The sequence below is a fragment of the Pelophylax lessonae genome (assembly GCF_965119305.1).
Source record: "Pelophylax lessonae genome assembly, chromosome: 2".
NCBI lineage: Eukaryota > Metazoa > Chordata > Amphibia > Anura > Ranidae > Pelophylax > Pelophylax lessonae.
Genome location: NC_138769.1, coordinates 8,337,479 through 8,359,660, shown reverse-complemented (window position 1 = coordinate 8,359,660; position 22,182 = coordinate 8,337,479). Strand labels below are relative to the sequence as shown.

The window sequence follows — 22,182 nt, the reverse complement described above, 5'->3', positions numbered from 1 at the left end:
GTCCTAAAATGATAAAAAATTAGATATATTTCATTTTTTTATTTTATTGGGAATGTTATATAGCAGAAAGTGAAAAATATTGTTTTTTTTTTCATAATTGTTGCTTGTTTATAGCGCAAAAAATAAAAATTGCACAGGTGATCAAATACCACCAAAAGAAAATCTCTATTTGTGGGGAAAAAAAGGACGTCAATTTTATTTGGGTACAGCGTCGCACGACCGCGCAATTGTCCATTAAAGTTACGCAGTGCCGAATCGCAAAAAAATGGCCTGGTCATTAAGGGGGGAAATCCTTCCAATCCTTAAGTGGTTCAAGTGGCTTTTATAGTTTCAAGCAACTATTACCAAAAAGTCAAGGTCTAAACTTTTTTTTATTTCTGGTCCTAGAGATTTAAGATGACAGGAGCTTCCATCGACCAATCACATTTCATTCTCCTGTAAGATGAGTAGGGGGAGCTCTAGCTGCCTGCTATAGGTCAGGGCACTCTGTATTGCCCCTAGGATCATGTCTAGTTGGGGGTGGGGGGGGGGGTGGGTTTCCAGCTCAGCTCTCGGAGTCTCTAGTAATAAAATGGTGACATTGTTTGTCAGTTCTGGTAAGTGTGATTAGTGAGCGTATTCATAGAGCATCCTGTGCAGCAGCCGCAGCATTTCCTGCGACACTCCTGAGGAGGGGACAATGCTCAGGGAAAATATACATTTTTGCCTTTAAAGCAAAAAACTATTTATAAAATGCAACAATCTATCAGAATTATTTTTGGAAGTCTTGCAGTTATCTGTCTTCATTATACTCAGATGTGATTGGCTGCCATGTATATTGTCATAGGCGTGTACCTCAAAGCTCAAAAATATATATGTGTGTGCATGTGTATTTATACTGACAGTATTAGTAGAAGGTGTAAGTAGAGCAGTGGATGGTGTCAGTAGGGCAATAGACGGTGTCAGTAGAGCAGAGGATGGTGTCAGTAGAGCAGTGGATGGTGTCAGTAGGGCAATAGACGGTGTCAGTAGAGCAGAGGATGGTGTCAGTAGAGCAGTGGATGGTGTCAGTAGGGCAGTGGATGGTGTCAGTAGAGCAGTGGACGGTGTCAGTAGAGCAGTGGACAGTGTCAGCAGAGCAGTGGACGGTGTCAGTAGAGCAGTGGACGGTGTCAGTAGAGTATGGATGGTGTCAGTAGAGTAGAGGACGGTGACAGTAGAGCAGTGGACGGTGTCAGTAGAGCATGGATGGTGTCAGTAGAGTAGAGGACGGTGACAGTAGAGCAGTGGACGGTGTCAGTAGGGCAGTGGACGGTGTCAGTACAGCAGTGGATGGTGTCAGTAGAGCAGTGGACGGTGTCAGTAGGGCAGTGGACGGTGTCAGCAGAGCAGTGGACGGTGTCAGTAGAGCAGTGGGCGGTGTAAGTAGAGCAGTGGATGGTGTCAGTAGGGCAGTGGATGGTGTCAGTAGGGCAATAGACGGTGTCAGTAGAGCAGAGGATTGTGTCAGTAGAGCAGTGGATGGTGTCAGTAGAGCAGTGGATGGTGTCAGCAGGGCAGTGGACGGTGTCAGTAGAGCAATGAATGGTGTCAATAGGGCAGTGGTCGGTGTCAATAGAGCAGTGGACGGTGTCAGTAGAGCAGTGGACGGTGTCAGTAGGGCAGTGGACGGTGTCAGTAGAGCAGTGGACGGTGTCAGTAGGGCAGTGGATGGTGTCAGTAGAGCAGTGGAAGGTGTCAGTAGAGCAGTGGACGGTGTCAGTAGAGCAGTGGATGGTGTAAGTAGGGTAGTGGACGGTGTCAGTAGAGCAGTGGACGGTGTCAGTAGAGCAGTGGATGGTGTCAGTAGAGCAGTGGACGGTGTCAGTAGAGTAGAGGACGGTGTCAGTAGAGCATGGATGGTGTCAGTAGAGTAGAGGACGGTGACAGTAGAGCAGTGGACGGTGTCAGTAGGGCAGTGGACGGTGTCAGTAGAGCAGTGGATGGTGTCAGTAGAGCAGTGGACGGTGTCAGTAGGGCAGTGGACGGTGTCAGCAGAGCAGTGGACGGTGTCAGTAGAGCAGTGGACGGTGTCAGTAGAGCAGTGGGCGGTGTAAGTAGAGCAGTGGATGGTGTCAGTAGGGCAGTGGATGGTGTCAGTAGGGCAATAGACGGTGTCAGTAGAGCAGAGGATGGTGTCAGTAGAGCAGTGGACGGTGTCAGTAGAGCAGTGGATGGTGTCAGTAGAGCAGTGGACGGTGTCAGTAGAGCAGTGGATGGTGTCAGTAGGGCAGTGGACGGTGTCAGTAGAGCAGTGGATGGTGTCAATAGGGCAGTGGTCGGTGTCAATAGAGCAGTGGACGGTGTCAGTAGAGCAGTGGACGGTGTCAGTAGGGCAGTGGACGGTGTCAGTAGAGCAGTGGACGGTGTCAGTAGGGCAGTGGATGGTGTCAGTAGAGCAGTGGATGGTGTCAGTAGAGCAGTGGACGGTGTCAGTAGAGCAGTGGATGGTGTAAGTAGGGTAGTGGACGGTGTCAGTAGAGCAGTGGACGGTGTCAGTAGAGCAGTGGATGGTGTCAGTAGGGCAGAGGATGGTGTCAGTAGGGCAGAGGACGGTGTCAGTAGAGCAGTGGACGGTGTCAGTAGGGTAGTGGATGGTGTCAGTAGAGCAGTGGATGGTGTCAGTAGGGCAGTGGACGGTGTCAGTAGGGCAGTGGACGGTGTCAGTAGAGCAGTGGACGGTGTCAGTAGAGCAGTGGACGGTGTCAGTAGAGTAGAGGACGGTGTCAGTAGAGCAGTGGACGGTGTCAGTAGAGCAGTGGACGGTGTCAGTAGGGCAGTGGATGGTGTCAGTAGGGCAGTGGACAGTGTCAGTAGAGCAGTGGACAGTGTCAGTAGAGCAGTGGACAGTGTTAGTAGGGCAGAGGACAGTGTCAGTAGAGCAGTGGACGGTGTCAGTAGAGTAGAGGACGGTGTCAGTAGAGCATGGATGGTGTCAGTAGAGTAGAGGACGGTGACAGTAGAGCAGTGGACGGTGTCAGTAGGGCAGTGGACGGTGTCAGTAGAGCAGTGGATGGTGTCAGTAGAGCAGTGGACGGTGTCAGTAGGGCAGTGGACGGTGTCAGCAGAGCAGTGGACGGTGTCAGTAGAGCAGTGGATGGTGTAAGTAGGGCAGTGGACGGTGTCAGTAGAGCAGTGGACGGTGTCAGTAGAGCAGTGGATGGTGTCAGTAGGGCAGAGGATGGTGTCAGTAGGGCAGAGGACGGTGTCAGTAGAGCAGTGGACGGTGTCAGTAGGGTAGTGGATGGTGTCAGTAGGGCAGTGGACGGTGTCAGTAGGGCAGAGGACAGTGTCAGTAGAGCAGTGGACAGTGTCAGTAGAGCAGTGGACGGTGTCAGTAGAGTAGAGGACGGTGTCAGTAGAGCAGTGGATGGTGTCAGTAGAGCAGTGGACGGTGTCAGTAGAGCAGTGGACGGTGTCAGTAGGGCAGTGGATGGTGTCAGTAGGGCAGTGGACGGTGTCAGTAGAGCAGTGGACGGTGTCAGTAGAGTAGAGGACGGTGTCAGTAGAGCAGTGGACGGTGTCAGTAGAGCAGTGGATGGAGTCAGTAGAGCAGTGGACGGTGTCAGTAGGGCAGTGGATGGTGTCAGTAGGGCAGTGGACGGTGTCAGTAGAGCAGTGGACAGTGTCAGTAGAGCAGTGGACGGTGTTAGTAGGGCAGAGGACAGTGTCAGTAGAGCAGTGGACGGTGTCAGTAGAGTAGAGGACGGTGTCAGTAGAGCATGGATGGTGTCAGTAGAGTAGAGGACGGTGTCAGTAGGGCAGTGGATGGTGTCAGTAGGGCAGTGGACAGTGTCAGTAGAGCAGTGGACGGTGTTAGTAGGGCAGAGGACAGTGTCAGTAGAGCAGTGGACGGTGTCAGTAGAGTAGAGGACGGTGTCAGTAGAGCATGGATGGTGTCAGTAGAGTAGAGGACGGTGACAGTAGAGCAGTGGACGGTGTCAGTAGGGCAGTGGACGGTGTCAGTAGAGCAGCGGATGGTGTCAGTAGAGCAGTGGACGGTGTCAGTAGGGCAGTGGACGGTGTCAGCAGAGCAGTGGACGGTGTCAGTAGAGCAGTGGATGGTGTAAGTAGGGCAGTGGACGGTGTCAGTAAAGCAGTGGACGGTGTCAGTAGAGCAGTGGATGGTGTCAGTAGGGCAGAGGATGGTGTCAGTAGGGCAGAGGACGGTGTCAGTAGAGCAGTGGACGGTGTCAGTAGGGTAGTGGATGGTGTCAGTAGGGCAGTGGACGGTGTCAGTAGGGCAGAGGAAAGTGTCAGTAGAGCAGTGGACGGTGTCAGTAGAGCAGTGGACGGTGTCAGTAGAGTAGAGGACGGTGTCAGTAGAGCAGTGGATGGTGTCAGTAGAGCAGTGGACGGTGTCAGTAGAGCAGTGGACGGTGTCAGTAGGGCAGTGGATGGTGTCAGTAGGGCAGTGGACGGTGTCAGTAGAGCAGTGGACGGTGTCAGTAGAGTAGAGGACGGTGTCAGTAGAGCAGTGGACGGTGTCAGTAGAGCAGTGGATGGTGTCAGTAGAGCAGTGGACGGTGTCAGTAGGGCAGTGGATGGTGTCAGTAGGGCAGTGGACGGTGTCAGTAGAGCAGTGGACAGTGTCAGTAGAGCAGTGGACGGTGTTAGTAGGGCAGAGGACAGTGTCAGTAGAGCAGTGGACAGTGTCAGTAGAGTAGAGGACGGTGTCAGTAGAGCATGGAGGGTGTCAGTAGAGTAGAGGACGGTGACAGTAGAGCAGTGGACGGTGTCAGTAGGGCAGTGGACGGTGTCAGTAGAGCAGTGGATGGTGTCAGTAGAGCAGTGGACGGTGTCAGTAGGGCAGTGGACGGTGTCAGCAGAGCAGTGGACGGTGTCAGTAGAGCAGTGGACGGTGTCAGTAGAGCAGTGGGCGGTGTAAGTAGAGCAGTGGATGGTGTCAGTAGGGCAGTGGATGGTGTCAGTAGGGCAATAGACGGTGTCAGTAGAGCAGAGGATGGTGTCAGTAGAGCAGTGGACGGTGTCAGTAGAGCAGTGGATGGTGTCAGTAGGGCAGTGGACGGTGTCAGTAGAGCAATGAATGGTGTCAATAGGACAGTGGTCGGTGTCAATAGAGCAGTGGACGGTGTCAGTAGAGCAGTGGACGGTGTCAGTAGGGCAGTGGACGGTGTCAGTAGGGCAGTGGATGGTGTCAGTAGAGCAGTGGACGGTGTCAGTAGAGCAGTGGACGGTGTCAGTAGAGCAGTGGATGGTGTAAGTAGGGTAGTGGACGGTGTCAGTAGAGCAGTGGACGGTGTCAGTAGAGCAGTGGATGGTGTCAGTAGGGCAGAGGACGGTGTCAGTAGAGCAGTGGACGGTGTCAGTAGGATAGTGGATGCTGTCAGTAGAGCAGTGGATGGCGTCAGTAGGGCAGTGGACGGTGTCAGTAGGGCAGAGGACAGTGTCAGTAGAGCAGTGGACGGTGTCAGTAGAGCAGTGGACGGTGTCAGTAGAGTAGAGGACGGTGTCAGTAGAGCAGTGGACGGTGTCAGTAGAGCAGTGGACGGTGTCAGTAGGGCAGTGGAAGGTGTCAGTAGGGCAGTGGACGGTGTCAGTAGAGCAGTGGACAGTGTCAGTAGAGCAGTGGACGGTGTTAGTAGGGCAGAGGACAGTGTCAGTAGAGCAGTGGACGGTGTCAGTAGAGTAGAGGACGGTGTCAGTAGAGCATGGACGGTGTCAGTAGAGTAGAGGACGGTGACAGTAGAGCAGTGGAAGGTGTCAGTAGGGCAGTGGACGGTGTCAGTAGAGCAGTGGATGGTGTCAGTAGAGCAGTGGACAGTGTCAGTAGGGCAGTGGACGGTGTCAGCAGAGCAGTGGACGGTGTCAGTAGAGCAGTGGACGGTGTCAGTAGTGCAGTGGACGGTGTCAGAAGGGCAGTGGATGGTGTCTGTAGGGCAGTGGACGGTGTCAGTAGAGCAGTGGACGGTGTCAGTAGAGCAGTGGATGGTGTCAGTAGGGCAGAGGACGGTGTCAGTAGGGCAGTGGACGGTGTCAGTAGGGCAGTGGACGGTGTCAGTAGGGCAGAGGACGGTGTCAGTAGGGCAGTGGATGGTGTCAGTAGAGCAGTGGACGGTGTCAGTAGGGCAGAGGACGGTGTCAGTAGAGCAGTGGACGGTGTCAGTAGAGCAGTGGACGGTGTCAGTAGAGCAGTGGGCGGTGTCAGTAGAGAAGAGGATGGTGTCAATAAGGCAGTGGACGGTGTCAGTAGGGCAGTGGACGGGGTCAGTAGAGCAGTGGATGGTGTCAGTAGGGCAGTGGACGGTGTCAGTAGGGTAGTGGATGGTGTCAGTAGAGCAGTGGACGGTGTCTGTAGGGCAGTGGACGGTGTCAGTAGAGCAGTGGACGGTGTAAGTAGAGCAGTGGATGGTGTCAGTATAGCAGTGGACGGTGTCAGTAGGGCAGTGGATGGTGTCAGTAGAGCAGTCGATGGTGTCAGTAGAGCAGTGGATGGTGTCAGTAGGGCAGTGGATGGTGTCAGTAGGGCAGTGGACGGTGTCAGTAGAGCAGTGAATGGTGTCAGTAGAGCAGTGGACGGTGTCAGTAGGGCAGTGGACAGTGTCAGTAGAGCAGTGCATGGTGTCAGTAGAGCAGTGGACGGTGTCAGTAGAGCAGTGGATGGTGTCAGTAGAGCAGTGGATGGTGTCAGTAGAGCAGTGGACGGTGTCAGTAGGGCAGTGGACGGTGTCAGTAGAGCAGTGGATGGTGTCAGTAGGGCAGTGGACGGTGTCAGTAGAGCAGTGGATGGTGTCAGTAGAGCAGTGGATGGTGTCAGTAGAGCAGTGGACGGTGTCAGTAGGGCAGTGAACGGTGTCAGTAGAGCAGTGGACGGTGTCAGTAGGGCAGAGGACGGTGTCAGTAGGGCAGTTGATGGTGTCAGTAGAGCAGTGGACGGTGTCAGTAGGGAAGAGGACGGTGTCAGTAGGGCAGTGGACAGTGTCAGTAGAGCAGTGGATGGTGTCAGTAGAGCAGTGGATGGTGTCAGTAGAGCAGTGGACGTTGTGTCAGCAGGGCAGAGGATGGTGTCAGTAGAGCAGTGGAAGGTGTCAGTAGAGCAGTGGATTGTGTCAGTAGAGCAATGGATGATGTCAGTAGAGCAGAGGACGGTGTCAGTAGAGCAGTGGACGGTGTCAGTAGGGCAGTGGACGGTTTCAGTAGAGCAGTGGACAGTGTCAGTAGAGCAGTGGACGGTGTCAGTAGGGCAGAGGATGGTGTCAGTAGAGCAGTGGACGGTGTCAGTAGGGCAGGGGACGGTGTCAGTAGGGCAGAGGATGGTGTCAGTAGAGCAGTGTACGGTGTCAGTAGGGCAGTGGACGGTGTCAGTAGGGCAGTGGACGGTGTCAGTAGGGCAGTGGACGGTGTCAGTAGAGCAGTGGATGGTGTCAGTAGGGCAGTGGATGGTAATTAAGGAAAAAAGATTGGGACTTTAAATGAGGTGCATGAGAACAACCGGCCCTAAGTAAACCATACTCACTGACCAGTCCGCTAACAAACCGAATCAATCTGTCCAACAATGTACGTTAAAAACAGGTTTAGCTAAGAGTAACACACAATGGCAAACACATGTGTAAGCTGCAAGGCCCCTTCACAGCACCCTGTATTACTTGCAGTCCTAACCCTACTAATTTATGAGTGTCTCCACAGTGGGAACACATGCAAGCTAATGGATAGTTGAGGGACAGGTGGGCCTGGGGGTAGCCCAAGCCTCCCCCAACCTGCCCCCATCTATGACTGGCCTTCAATATATATTACAAAATCACAAGTAAATATAATCCAAGGGCCATGTGATAGCCACAGGGTTAAGACTAAGAATGATGGGCTTGTGTCTCATACAAAGTCCCAATACTTTCCTTACTTTACATACAAACAGGGATGGAGGTGCAGTCAGGAATGGAGGCGCAGTCAGGAATGGAGGTGCAGTCAGGGATGGAGGTGCAGTCAGGAATGGAGGTGCAGTCAGGAATGGAGGTGCAGTCAGGGATGGAGGTGCAGTCAGGGATGGAGGTGCAGTCAGGAATGGAGGTGCAGTCAGGGATGGAGGTGCAGTCAGGAATGGAGGTGCAGTCAGGGATGGAGGTGCAGTCAGGAATGGAGGTGCAGTCAGGGATGGAGGTGCAGTCAGGAATGGAGGCGCAGTCAGGAATGGAGGTGCAGTCAGGGATGGAGGTGCAGTCAGGAATGGAGGTGCAGTCAGGGATGGAGGTGCAGTCAGGAATGGAGGTGCAGTCAGGGATGGAGGTGCAGTCAGGAATGGAGGTGCAGTCAGGAATGGAGGTGCAGTCAGGGATGGAAGTGCAGTCAGGGATGGAGGCGCAGTCAGGGATGGAAGTGCAGTCAGGAATGGAGGTGCAGTCAGGAATGGAGGTGCAGTCAGGAATGGAGGTGCAGTCAGGAATGGAGGTGCAGTCAGGGATGGAAGTGCAGTCAGGGATGGAGGCGCAGTCAGGGATGGAAGTGCAGTCAGGAATGGAGGTGCAGTCAGGGATGGAGGTGCAGTCAGGGATGGAGCTGCAGTCAGGGATGGAAGTGCAGTCAGGAATGGAGGTGCAGTCAGGGATGGAGGTGCAGTCAGGGATGGAGGTGCAGTCAGGAATGGAGGTGCATGCTACTCAGCCCGTCATTCTTAGTCTTAACCCTATGGCTATCACATGGTCATTGGATTATATTTACTTATGATTTTGTAATATACATTGAAGGCCAGTCCCAGCATTACCCCTATGAGGCATTTTACACAGTTGGTATATACAGTATTTATACTGTATATACCAACACATACATAAAACACTCCCATATATACATTAAAAACTACTTATGAGCCGGCCTCACCACGGTGTCCTCTATGACTTTCTCTTTCGTATTAAAGGTTTAATTTCCAAATCCAGGAAAATAAAATAAAAATCCACCCTTGCAGTGGGGCACCGCACTCACTTAGGCCCCTTTCACACAGGGGAGTCCGTCGTCGGACTCCGTTTTTCTCAGCGGGGGATCGATCCGCCGATCCCCCGCTGAGCAGGCGGATGGCAGCTCTGTCTCTGCGCTGTGTGGAGAAACACAGCTGTCAGAACCTCTGCTCTTCTCTATGGGGGAATCGGATGGGAATGGACTGTCTTTCCGTTCTCTTCCGATCCGATCCGATCAGCTGGACGGATGGAAAATAGGGTTTCCATCCGTCCAGATTTGACGGATCGGATCGGATGTCAGCGGACATGTCTCCGCTGACATCCGATGCCCCATAGGGATGCATGGGGTATCCGTTCAGATCTGCCTGAAAAACGGACAGACGGATCTGAACGTTCCGCCTGTGTGAAAGGGGCCTAAGTCTATGGGGCAGAGAATTAAAGTGATTATAAAGGCAGATTTTTTTATATATATATAACAAACATGTTATACTTCTCTGCTCTGTAATGGATTTTCACAGAAGCAGCCCCGATCCTCCTCTTCTGGGGTCCCCCACCAGCACTTCTGGCCCCTACCCCCTGCTGAGTGCCCCAAAGCAAGTTGGTTGCTATAGGGGCACTTGTGAGGGCTCGCTCCTGAGCTGGCTCTGTGTGTCCATAGACACACCTCCTGCTCCCTCCTCACTTGCTGTGATTGACAGCAACAGGAGCCAATGGCTCCAGCTGCTGTCTCTCAGCCAATGAGGAGGGAGAGAGCGGAGAGACCTGTGCACTACCACTGCAATTTATAAATCTCACTATATTCACTATGACGACAGAGCTGCCAGCATTATACAGTTTGTATCCCCACATATGCTGGAGTATTTTTTTCTTTGTATTAGCATGGCGCTTAGTCCTATATGTGTGCTATCAATGAATGCATAGCTCCCAACTGTCCCGGGTTTCGAGGGACTGTCCCGGGTTTGGAGGTACTGCCTCGGGTTTGGAGGTACTGTCCCGGGTTTGGAGGGACTGTCCTGGATTTGGAGGAACTGTCCCGGTTTTGGAGGTACTGTCCAGGGTTTGGAGGTACTGTCCCCGATTTGGAGGTACTGTCCCGGGTTTGGAGGTACTGTCACGGATTTGGAGGTACTGTCCCGGGTTTGGAGGAACTGTCCCGGGTTTGGAGGTACTGTCCCGGGTTTGGAGGTACTGTCCCAGGTTTGGAGGTACTGTCCTGGATTTGGAGGTACTATCCCAGAATTGGAGGGACTGTCCCGGGTTTGGAGGTACTGTCCCTGATTTGGAGGGACTGTCCCGGTTTTGGAGGTACTGTCTCGGTTATGGAGGTACTGTCCCGGGTTTGGAGGTACTATCCTGGATTTGGAGGTACTGTCCTGGATTTGGAGGGACTGTCCCGGGTTTGGAGGGACTGTCCCGGTTTTGGAGGTACTGTCCAGGGTTTGGAGGTACTGTCCTTGATTTGGAGGTACTGTCCTGGATTTGGAGGGTGTGTCCCGGGTTTGGAGGTACTGTCCCGGGTTTGGAGGTACTGTCCCTGTTTGGAGGGACTGTCCGGGGTTTGGAGGTACTGTCCCAGGTTTGGAGGTACTGTCCTGGATTTGGAGGTACTGTCCCAGAATTGGAGGGACTGTACCGGGTTTGGAGGTACTGTCCCAGGTTTGGAGGTACTGTCCCGGGTTTGGAGGTACTGTCCCGGATTTGGAGGGACTTTCCCGGTTTTGGAGGGACTGTCCCAGTTTCGGAGGTACTGTCCCGGGTTTGGAGGTACTGTCCCGGGTTTGGAGGTACTGTCCCGGTTTTGGAGGGACTGTCCCGGGTTTGGAACAAAGTTCCTCTGTCCCTCCTTCCTCCTCATTCGTCTCTCATGTTGGTCTGATCTATATAGTTGTATATAAAATGCACTTTTTATCTTTCAAAAAGTGTTTCCCAGTGCTAAACCTTTCATCCAATTTCTAAATTTCTGCATTTGTAAATTTCAAAAACCAATATAAAACCAATATAAAACCAGTATAAAACAAGTATAAAGGAATAGTAGTGGTAAAAAAAAAAAAAAAAAAAAAGCACTTATGCGTTTAACCACTTCCGGACCGTCCGCCGCAGTTAGGCTCCATGCACACAGGGCGTCATAAAAACTAGCTCCAAAGCTTTTTCTTGACGCCGGGAAAAAGCAGCTGTAAAACGTGCTTTCAGTAGCTTTTTCCATTGGAGTTATTGCACGTTTGGCCACGTAGCTTTTAGCAGCGTTTTTTCTGCCTCCATTCAAAACCAATGGTTCCCTATGTGAGCCTATTGATTTGAATGGAAGTCGCACTGCAAGTCGGATCAGGATGATCCGACTTGCGGCGCGACTTGCGCTGTGAGAATCTTGAGGGGGAACTCCACGCCAAAATGGGGAAAAAAAGGGCGTGGGGTCCCCCCCCCCCAGGTTCCAGACCAGGCCCTTCAGGTATGGTATGGAATTTGAGGGTAGCCCCACGCCGGCGTGGGGTCCCCCGAAAATTCATACCAGACCCTTATCCGAGCATGCAGCCCGGCAGGCCAGGAAAGGGGAGGGGACGAGCGAGCGGCCCCACCCCCCCTGGACCATACCAGGCCACATGCCCTCAACATGGGGGGGTGTTGGTGCTTTGGGGCAGGGGGGGCTCTGCACCCCTCACCTCAAAGTACCTTGCCCCCATGTTGATGAGGACAAGGGCCTCATCCCCACAACCCTGGCCGGTGGTTGTGGGGGTCTGCGGGCAGGGGGCTCATCGGAATCCGGAAGCCCCCTTAAACAAGGGGGCCCCCCAGATCCCGGACCCCCTCCCTATGTGAATGGGTATGGGGTACACTGTACCCCTAACCATTCACCCCATAAAAGGCAGTGTATGTAAATATTGACAGGAGACGTTTTGAAAAGTTTATTAAAAATCTTCATCTGTTCTTCTCCGCTCCGGTCTTCTCCTCTCTTCTGGTCTTCTCCCCTCCGCTCTTCTCCCCTCCGCTCTTCTGCTCTCCGCTCTTCTGCTCTTTTGCTCTTCTGCTCTTTTGCCTCCTCTGGTCTTCTCCTTCCTCCGGTCCTCCTCCAACGCAGACCCCCACAACCACCGGCCAGGGTTGTGGGGATGAGGCTGCCCCAAAGCACCAACACCCCCCCCATGTTGACGGCATGTGGCCTGGTGTGGTCCGCTCGCTCGTCCCCTCCCCTTTCCTGGCCTGCTGGGCTGCATGCTCGGATAAGGGTCTGGTATGGATTTTGGGGGGGACCCCATGCCATTTTTTCGGTGTGGGGCTACCCTCAAACTCCATACCAGACCCGAACCCCGTTTTTTTCCCATTTTGGCGTGGAGTTCCCCCTTAAGATTCTCACAGCGCAAGTCGCCCCGCAAGTCGGATCCGACTTGCGGTGCGACTTCCATTCAAATCAATAGGCTCCCATTAGGAACCAATGATTTTGAATGGAGGCAGAAAAAAACGCTGCTAAAAGCAACGTGGCCAAACGTGCAATAACTCCAATGGAAAAAGCTATTGAAAGCACGTTTTTACAGCTGCTTTTTCCCGGCGTCAGAACTAACTTTGACGTACGTTTTTTCTAACGCCCCGTGTGCATGGGGCCTTATAGTCGCTACTTTAACGTTAAATAACGGGGTTATGGCGGCAGATAGCAGATAGCTGCCATAACCCCGTTATTTTTTTAAACTGCGGGCGGTCCTCTTTAACATAAGTGGCCCCCCCACTCCACTCTATGGCCTTGGAGGACCAGAGCGACTAAATACATCACTTGATAGCAACTCATTTAACCACTTAAGCCCCGGAGGATTTGGCTGCTAAAGGACCAGGGGTTTTTTTGCGATTTTTTACTGCGTGACTTTAACGGACAATTGCGCGGTCGTGCGACGCTGTACCTAAACGAATTTGACGTCCTTTTTTTCCCACAAACAGAGCTTTCTTTTGGTGGTATTTGATCACCTGTGCGATTTTTTGATCACGCGCTATAAACAAAAAAAGAGCGTAAATTTTGCAAAAATAACAATATTTTTCACATTTTTTTATATGAAATTCCCCAAAAAAAAAAGTAAAAATCAAAATTTTTTAACATTTTTCGGCCAATTTGTTTTATGCTACCTATGTTTGGTAAAAAAAATCGCAAAAAGCGTATTTTGATTGGTTTGCGCAAAAGTTATCGCGTTTACTAACAAAGGGAAAGATTTTATTCATTTTTGGTGTTTTTTTTTTTAACGCATAATGGCGGCGATCTGCGATTTTTTTTTCGGTACTGCGACATTGCGGCGGACAGATCGGACCCTTGACTGACATTTTTGACACTTTTGGGGGTACCAGTGACATTACTGCAGTAATCAGTGCTATACATATGCACTGTTACTGTAATAATGACACTGGCAGGGAAGGGGTTAACTTTATTGGACAGGGAGGGGTTAAGTGTGTCATAGGGGCGTGTTTCTAACTGTGTAGGGACATTCCTATTGGTGTAAAAGCAAAGATCAACCGTTCTACATAGTAGAACGGTCAGATCTTCACTTTTACACAGGGAGAACTGACAGGCAGCTTGTTTACATAAGCTGCTCTGTCTTTCTCCCTTCACAGGAGCGATCGCAGTGTGACTGGCGGACATCGAGTCCGCCGGTCACACGCACTGACTTGCCTGTGAACGAGCCGCGGCGGGCGCGCGCCTCGGCGGGCGCGCGCCCGCCCGCGATAGGCTCGCAAGTCAATGACAGGCGAGTGATGTACCGATACGTCACTCTGCCTGGCCGGGGCTGACCGCCGCAGTATATAGTCGTGCGGCGGTCGGCAACCGGTTAAAGAGCCAATTTTTTTTTCAAGATGAAAAAAATATATACTTTTTCATTTTTTTTAGTGTTTTAGTGTAGCTTTTTAGTGTAGTTGTGAGGTGTGAGGTCTTTTTGACCCCAGATCTCACAATAAAGAGGTCCTGTCCTGCCTATTTCTATTATAAGGGATGTTTACATTCCTTGTAATAGGAATAAAAATGATAATGTTTTTTTTTAAACTGTGTAAAAATCAAAAATAATAAATAAAATAAATAGGAAAAAAAATTAAAGCACCCCGTCCCTCCGAGCTCGTGCGCAGAAGCGAACGCATACGCAAGTCCCGCCCACATATGTAAACAGTGTTCAAACCACACATGTGAGGTATCGCCGCGATCGATAGAGCGAGAAAAATAATTCTATCTCTAGACCTCCTCTGTAACTCTAAACTGGTAACCTGCAGAAATGTTTAAAATGTCGCCCATGGGGATTTTTAAGTACCAAAGTTTGTCAATATTCCCCGAGCGTGTGCAATTTTGAAGCGTGACATGTTGGGTATCTATTTACTCGGCGCAACATTATCTTTCATTATTATAGAAAGAAATTGGGCTAACTTTACTGTTTTATTATTTTTTAATTTAATAATGTTTATTTTTTTCCAAAAACAATTGTGTTTGTAAGACCGCAGCGCAAATACGGTGTGATAAAAAAATATTGCTACAATCTCCATTTTATTCTCTAGGGTCTCTGGTAAAAAAAAAAAACATATATATATATATATACACTGTGTAGGGGGTTCTAAGTAATTTTTTAGCAAAAAAATTATTTTAACTTGTGAACAATATGTGTCAGAAAAAGGCCCGGTCCAGAAGTGTTTAACTAATAATTTTTTGTATATTTCTCCTTTAAGGGGGCGTGGCAGGGGGTAGGTCCTATGCCAACATACTTTTTCTAATAGGTGTCCCTCATTCCCATCTCAAAAAGTTGGGAGATGTGGGTATGAGTATTATTCCGGCACTCCAGTGACAGAGGCTCACAGAGCCGTTCATTCACTGAAAATACTTGAGCAAAGGCACTATCAACAAAGAAAAACAGCTGTGACGCCATTTTGTTGTAGTCCTGTAGTTTGGGACTTATCTTAAAAACAAAGGTGCGCGCCGCCTACATCTACCCGGCCAGGAGACAGATTTGTAAGTGTAATGGTGCTCTAGCGATCGCTGTTCCCTGTCTGCTGATTGGCCAAAAGATCAAGTCAGTCCTTGAATGGACTGAATGGGGTGGGCGGTTCCTTCCGTCATTGTCTGGAGTCGTTCGCGGTCTGTTATTGGTCAGTATTTCTCATGACGCTCCGCCCTCTACGTCTGACCGGTTCTGCATTTTGAATAGAGTGACGAGAATGTGTGCGGTGCGGTGATAGGCTGGCGGGGGGAGTGACGTATGAGGACACGAGATTTTACGGCCTCCGATTGGTGGAGAAGTTTTTACCTCACGGTGCCCCGGTCAGGAGTAGGTGAGTGATGGGATAGTGAGGGGGGTCCGGGGAGCGGGGGAGGGGGTGATACCGGGGGGGAGAGCGGAGGACACGGACACCTACAACAGTCCTAAGAGGTCCATGACATGTCCCAGTGAGAGAATCATTTACCCCCATCCGAGATAATCGGCCACACACTGTACAATCTCCAACCTGCACCGACCATCCAATGTGACCCCAGGCTGAGGGAGATTGTATGATCAATGAGCTCAGTGTACAATCTGTGACCAACCAATCCTTCTCCCCCTCGCCAATGCCCTAGATATTCCGACGTCCTTCTCCCCCTCGCCGGCGTCCAGGACGTTCTTCTTTCACCACCGACGTCCGGGACGTTCTTCTCCCCCTCACCGACGTCCGGGGCATTCTTCTCCCCCTCACCGACGTCCGGGGCATTCTTCTCCCCCCTCACCGACGTCCGGGACGTTCTTCTCCCCCCTCACCGACGTCCGGGACGTTCTTCTCCCCCCTCGCCGACGTCCGGGACGTTCTTCTCCCCCCTCGCCGACGTCCGGGACGTTCTTCTCCCCCCTCGCCGACGTCCGGGACGTTCTTCTCCCCCTCACCGACGTCCGGGGCATTCTTCTCCCCCTCACCGACGTCCGGGGCATTCTTCTCCCCCCTCACCGACGTCCGGGACGTTCTTCTCCCCCCTCACCGACGTCCGGGACGTTCTTCTCCCCCCTCGCCGACGTCCGGGACGTTCTTCTCCCCCCTCGCCGACGTCCGGGACGTTCTTCTCCCCCCTCGCCGACGTCCGGGACGTTCTTCTTCCCCCCTCGCCGACGTCCGGGACGTTCTTCATCCCCTCCCCGATGTCCGGTACGTTCCTCCTGCTCCCCCTCGCTGACGTCCGGTTTGGCGGAGAGTTTATTGTACGTTCCTCCCCCTCTTTGACATCCGGGATGTTCCCCCTCCACGCCAACGGGATGTTCAACCCCCCCCCTCTCTTCGCCGACCTCTGGTACCTTCCTCGCAGACGTCCTGGACAGTTCCCCCCCCCTCCTTGCCGACGTCCGGGACCTTCCTCCTCGCCGACGTCCGGGACCTTCCTCCTCCTCCTCGCCGACGTCGGGGACCTTCCTCCTCCTTGTTGACATCCGGGAAGTTCTTCCTCCTCGCCAACGTTACCCCCCTCTTCGCCGACCTCCGGTACCTTCCTCGCAGACGTCCTGGACCTTCCTCCTCCTCCTCGCCGATATCTGGGACCTTCCTCCTCCTCCTCGCCGACGTCCGGGACCTTCTTCCTCCTCCTCCTCATCGCCAACGTCCAGGACCTTCCTCCTCCTCCTTTGTTGACATCCGGGAAGTTCTTCCTCCTCTTCCTTGTTGACATCCAAGAAGTTCTTCCTCCTCCTCCTTGTTGACGTCCGGGACGTTATTCCTCCTCCTCCTCCTTGTTGACGTCCGGGACGTTATTCCTCCTCCTCCTCCTTGTTGACGTCCGGGACGTTCCTCCTCCTCCTCCTCCTTGTTGACGTCCGGGACGTTCCTCCTCCTCCTCCTTGTTGACGTCAGACGTTCTTCCTCCTCCCTCCTCCTCCTTGTTGACGTCCGGGACGTTCTTCCTCCTCCTCCTTGTTGACGTCCGGGTGTAACGCTCCTGCGTTTCATGTATGGTGTGGATTTTCAGCTGCAGAAATATTCCACTTCAGTAGTCATGTAAGAGAGATGCTGAGATACCATTCCCAACCTCAATGACTCATCATGTGTGGAAGGTCTTAATTCAGCTAGTAAATACACACACTCAACAAACTGGTTCCTAGAGTGACTTTATGTATGTAGTAACACAGTGATGAAGATTTAAGAGACAGGTTGAGTGGAGGTGGTAGGTGACAGACACTTGAAGGTAAGACAGTAGCAGATGGATGCAGGTAGGTTTAGCAATCATGTATGGTAGCAGATGACAGAGTAGCAGGTGGACATACAAGAGTGATCAACCCAGTGCAGGAATAAGTAGCAGTAGTCTTAAGAGCTAGCAATCTAGATATGCAGATGTGATAAATAGTCTTTACTATGCAGAGCTAGATAGTGTAAGCTTAGTATAAGTTTATAGAGGGTTCCCCTGCGGGGTACTTAGCACTAATAGCAATACAGCCGAAGGTTGGTTCAGGAGGAGCGGATGATCCGGAAGCGGGATGCAGGGATCAGCGCAGCGAGGTTCCGTCAGCGAAGTATGCTTGCAAGCACGAAAGCTTCAAGCCAAGTTAGCATCCAGGTAAGGGTGTTTGAACGAACACATGTGAGTGAGAACCGGCGCTTTAAATAGCCATCTAGTCCGGCGCTGAGTGATGACAGCTTCAGTCTTAAAGGTGTATGCGCACCTTTCCAAAAGAGAATGGTGGGGCGCATACACTTGTGAAAAGAGTAATTTAGGGTACCAAAGGTACCGGAACATTACAATACCCCCCCCTTAAGGCCTGCTCCTGAAGGCCTCTGGAGCTGGTTTGTCTGGGTATCTCGCATGAAAATTGCGGATTAATCTAGGGGCATGTATGTCAGAGGTGTTTAGCCAGGTGTCGTCTTGGGGCCCATAGTTCTTCCATCTAACCAAGTACTGAAGTCTTCTTCTGTGGATACGAGAATCCAGAATCTCTTTTATCTCGTATTCTTCTCCACCTTCAACTTGTACAGGAGGCAGAGGTGGAATATTAGGCCTTATTCCGTGGTCCGGAACATGGGGCTTCAGTAGCGACACATGGAAAATGGGATGGATTTTTAGGTCTATTGGCAATGTAAGCTGTACTGCAGCTTTTCCAATAAGTTTTTTGATTGGGAAAGGTCCCAAGAACAGAGGTCCAAGCTTTTTGCTAGGGATCTTCAGTCTTAAATTTTTTGTTGAGAGCCAAACGAGGTCCCCGATAGCATACTGTGGAGAAGGTCTTCTGCGAAGATCATAGTACTTCTTTTGTTGACTGTGAGCGTGTGCAATGGTAGTATTTAATAAACCCAGAGAATCCTTTATTTGGGTAAGATAGTCTGAGGCTACTGGGTTGTTTGAAGGAAGGATGCGTGGTGGAAGAATAGAGGGATGAAACCCATAGTTCAAGTAGAACGGACTCTGCTTGGTTGTACTGTGGGTTGTGTTGTTGTAGGCAAATTCTGCCAGAGGGAGAAGATCCACCCAATCATCCTGTTGGTAAGAAGTGTAACAACGTAAATACTGCTCGATGCATTGGTTGACTCTTTCAGTCTGTCCGTTGGTCTGCGGATGGTAAGGAGAAGTGAGCTTCCGCTCGATCCGTAGTATGTGACATAGTTCTTGCCAGAACTTAGAAATAAATTGGGATCCACGGTCAGACAGAAGAGTTTTTGGGATACCATGTAATCTAAAGACATGTTTCATCAGGAGTTCTGCCGTTTGTTTGGACGAAGGTAGTCTGCGAATAGCAATGAAATGTGCCATCTTTGTCAGATGGTCCACTGACACCAAGATGGTATTAAATCCTTTGGAAAGAGGCAATTCTACGATGAAGTCCAAGGACAAAACTTCCCATGGAGTTTGGGGTATTGGTAGACTGCATAGTAGACCGGATGGTCTCGTAGTGTCAATTTTGGACCTGGCACAGACATTGCATGAAGAGACGAATTTTTGTATAGATGTTTTCTGCCGGGAAATCAAATTAAGAGTCTTTGTCATACCCATATGTCCTGCCATAGGCACATCATGAGATAATTCCAAGATCTTGGTGCGTAGGGTAGGTGGTATGTAAAGTTTGTCGTTGTAGTAGAGGAAGCCTTCTGCATCAGTATTTAGTTGTGGTGGGGGTGAATCCAAACTTATACCATGCAAAACCTCTTCCTTCAAAGAACGGACAACTCCAATAATGCGTTTGTGAGGTATTATAGGAACGGAAGGGATTTCAAAGTAGTTTTCTTCAGTTAGTCGTGATAGTGCATCCGCCTTTTTGTTTTTATCTGCAGGTGTGTAAGTCACTAGGAAGTTAAACCTTAGAAAGAATAGTGACCATCGTACCTGTCGGTGCGAGAGAGTTTTGCTAGTCTGAAGATATTGGAGGTTTTTATGGTCCGTGTATATAATTATTGGTAATTGGGTGCCTTCGAGTAAATGTCGCCAATTCTCCAGAGCCAATTTTATAGCAAGCAGTTCCTTTTCACCCACGGGGTAATTTATCTCGGGACTGCTTAGGGATTTAGAAAAAAAGGCGACTGGATGAAGTGGTGAAGTGTGGGTTGGTCGTTGGGAGAGTATTGCTCCTACTGCCATGTTTGACGAATCTACCTCCAGAATGTATTGGAGGGATGGGTCTGGATGGCGTAATATGGGAGCGGAAGTAAACCTTGTCTTTAACAAGTGAAAAGCTTTATTGGCTTCTTCTGACCATTTGAATGTTTTTTTTATGCTAGTGAGCTGTGTGAGGGGTCTCACAATAGCAGAAACGTTTTTAATGAACTTCCTGTAGAAATTTGAAAATCCCAGGAATCGCTGTAGCGCCTTGCGTGTGGTTGGTGTAGGCCAATCCTGAATGCAGGATATTTTACTCATGTCCATCTCGATTCCTGTTTTGGATATGATGTAGCCTAGAAAGAGTACCTCGTCTTTATGAAACAAGCATTTCTTCAGTTTCACATAAAGGTTATGTGCAAGCAATCTCGATAGTACAAGTCTTACATGTCTTATGTGTTCAGACAGGGATCGTGAATATATAAGTATATCGTCCAGATATACCACAACACAGACATCTAGTAAGTCTTTAAAAATATCGTTTATAAATCGTTGGAAAATTGCAGGGGCGTTGCATAGCCCGAATGGCATCACAAGATATTCGAACAATCCGTATCTGGTTCTGAATGCAGTCTTCCACTCGTCTCCATCACGGATTCGAATGAGATTGTATGCTCCTTTCAGGTCCAATTTTGAAAAATAGGTAGCTCCACGCACCTGCTCAATGAGCTCAGGGATAAGCGGTAGAGGATAGCGATCTTTTATTGTGATAGCATTCAATTTCCTGTAGTCGATGATAGGTCTGAGACTTGAGTCCTTATTGCGAACAAAAAAAGAGTCCTGCTGCTGTGGAAGAAGTGGAAGGTCTAATAAAACCTTTTTCCAAATTCTCATCCAAATAGGTTTTGAGATGGGAAAGTTCATCCTGTGAAAGAGGATAAACATGACCGAACGGCAATTTGCTATTTGGGAGTAGATCAATACTACAATCATAGTCTCGATGAGGAGGTAATGCTTGAGCATTTTTCTCAAGAAAAACCTCAGAAAGATCCTGATAACATAGTGGTGCAATCTCATCTGTCACCATAGACAGAATCTTCCCGGAAGACGGTAGGTTACACGTATCCTCGCAATAGCAAGAGAGGAAGGCCAAGGACCGTTCCTTCCAATCTATGGTTGGTTGGTGTGTGTGTAACCAGGGAAGTCCCAACACAATGGGAAAGTGGGGTGAAGGTATTAAATCGAAGGTAGTAGTCTCCCTATGAGACTCGTTAATAGTGACTAGAAGTGCTTGTGTCTGATCGGTGATTGGACCAGAGGATAATGGAACACCGGTAATAAGACTTACTGAGACAGGTTTGAGTTTAGAAATAATAGGAATTTTATTTGAAGCAGCAAAACATATATCAATATAATTTCCACAAGATCCTGTGTCAATCATGGCCTTAGTAGTAATCCTGTTCTGGTCCCACTGTAATGTCAAACAAACAAAAATGTAAGGGTTAGTGAATGAAGTCGTCAATCCCCCTAGGAGGACATGTGAACACTCACCCTTCTTTTTGTTGACTAGGGGACAGACATTTATCTTGTGATCCGGGGATGCACAGTACAAGCAGAGATTTTCATATCGTCTTTTGGCTTTTTCCATAGTTGATAGCGGTGGGCGTATGGTTCCTACCTCCATAGGAACGGGGTTAACGGCCGGAATCCGACAGGAAACGGATAATGGCATTCCCATTTTCTCAGCCTTTCTTTCTCGTAGTCTTCTATTTATGGTAATACTGAGTTGTATTAATGCATCCAGGGTTTTTGGTAGATCCGCTCGGGCGAGCTCGTCCTTAACGGCTTCTGATAGGCCAAGCCTAAATTGGGTTTTCAGAGATGCATCATTCCATTCTGAATCAAGGGTCCATCTCTTGAATTCCGCGACAAAGTCTTCTACAGGTCTCCTACCTTGTTTCAAGGATCTTAATTGAAGATCGGCAGTACTCTGCCTATTGGGGTCATCATATAGGCTAGTGAGTTCTGCTAGGAACAAGGCATAGGAGTTGAGAAGCTGATCGCTTTTCTCAAAAAGAGAGTCTGCCCAGGCTCGAGGATCGCCTGTTAGGTAAGAAATAATAGTACAAACCTTAATGTGATCAGTAAGGTAGGTACGAGGTTTTAGCAAAAAAAGTAACTCACATGCGTTTTTAAATTCGCAAAAATTTTTGCGATCGCCTGTAAATACCAAAGGGGGATTTATCTTGGGTTCAGGGGACTGAGCAGAGGTAAGTTGTGTCAGTCTAATTACCTGCTGCGACAGAGCCTGATTGTCTTCTTTTAATTCAGCAAGTGCGTGTATTAACGCAGTTACTTGCTGTTTTAATTGTGTCACCTGAGTGGTTATTTCTGCTGAATCCATTTGTAGGTTCGTTCAATCTGTAACGCTCCTGCGTTTCATGTATGGTGTGGATTTTCAGCTGCAGAAATATTCCACTTCAGTAGTCATGTAAGAGAGATGCTGAGATACCATTCCCAACCTCAATGACTCATCATGTGTGGAAGGTCTTAATTTAGCTAGTAAATACACACACTCAACAAGCTGGTTCCTAGAGTGACTTTATGTATGTAGTAACACAGTGATGAAGATTTAAGAGACAGGTTGAGTGGAGGTGGTAGGTGACAGACACTTGAAGGTAAGACAGTAGCAGATGGATGCAGGTAGGTTTAGCAATCATGTATGGTAGCAGATGACAGAGTAGCAGGTGGACATACAAGAGTGATCAACCCAGTGCA

At 50.0% G+C, this 22,182-nt stretch overlaps 1 protein-coding gene and 1 pseudogene across 2 annotated transcripts in view; both read left to right on the top strand.

Annotated features, from left to right (window-relative positions):
* The window catches only part of LOC309545902, a 1,177,957-nt pseudogene that overhangs the window by 471,072 nt on the left and 684,703 nt on the right, over positions 1 to 22,182 (top strand). The gene's annotated exons all lie outside the window — the stretch shown is intronic.
* TTF2 (transcription termination factor 2) overlaps positions 15,187 to 22,182 on the top strand; it is an 83,957-nt gene continuing 76,961 nt past the window's right edge. The window contains exon 1 of the mRNA XM_082245327.1: positions 15,187 to 15,200. The gene's annotated coding sequence lies outside the window, so the exon portion shown is untranslated. The remainder of the gene's footprint in view (positions 15,201 to 22,182) is intronic.